We start from the raw sequence: 861 nt of genomic DNA, 5'->3' as shown, positions 1-861 counted from the left end.
CGTGTGCTCTTCCGATCTTCTTCCATCTGAGATGGACGATCAATTTTGTCTTTTTTTACATAACTAGACATATTAAATTCTCTACATATTTAATAATAAGATCAGTCAAGTTTAGATAAATAAAATTTTACTATGCTATAATAATTGTATACAATATGAGGCAACATTATCATACCAGTATTTTAAATTACAAAAAGACAGTTAAATAATATTGATTTTCCTTATAATTTCTTTAGTGTTCTCCTCTTATCTTTAAGCATTTTTTTCTTTTCCGCTGTTAATTTCTTATCACTTGTGTGCTTTTTTGGAAGAAATCCTTCGGTGTCCGAAAAGGCGCAACTTTCTAGGCTAGACCAGCCTTGCTACCTTTTCCACCTCCGTAATGAAATAAGTCATTCATAAAAATTGTAATAATGAAACTTGAGAAAATCTAGATTTTTTGTGTTGAGATAAGACGTTACCTGTGCGTGTATCTTGGTCATTATTTTCACTCGTTCTGAATATTCATCGAGACTTTCTAAAGGCAACTTGCCAGTTTCCTCGTTTTAAACAGATTCCGGATTTGGCACTATCAGTAGACATTTTACGGTCAAAACAATGCAAAAAAGAGAAACATAAGGATAAGCAAGCGTTTATGATCCGTTTATGATCCCAAGATCCGGTTCCAATCCTTCTTCAAAGTGTTAACCTATATTTTGCCATTCTTTGCTACATTAGGATGAAAAATTTTTTTTAGGAAGTAAGCCTTCGGCGGTCCCTGTGGAAAGTCCTTTCCAAGAACTAATTTTACTCTAAAGAAACCACCGGCATATGGAGTCCCCGCTGTTGGAAAAAAAATATCAATTTTTCATTATTTCAACA

At 33.3% G+C, this 861-nt stretch overlaps 1 pseudogene; it reads right to left on the bottom strand.

The window, feature by feature from the left end:
• Positions 1-159: 159 nt before the first annotated feature.
• Positions 160-832, bottom strand: LOC105458005 (annotated as a pseudogene).
• Positions 833-861: the final 29 nt, after the last annotated feature.

This window comes from Wasmannia auropunctata, unplaced genomic scaffold, assembly GCF_000956235.1.
Source record: "Wasmannia auropunctata unplaced genomic scaffold, wasmannia.A_1.0 LD334803.1, whole genome shotgun sequence".
In the NCBI taxonomy this organism is placed as follows: Eukaryota; Metazoa; Arthropoda; class Insecta; order Hymenoptera; family Formicidae; genus Wasmannia; species Wasmannia auropunctata.
Note: the sequence above shows the minus strand (reverse complement) of the source record. Positions and strands in the feature narration are given on the sequence as shown.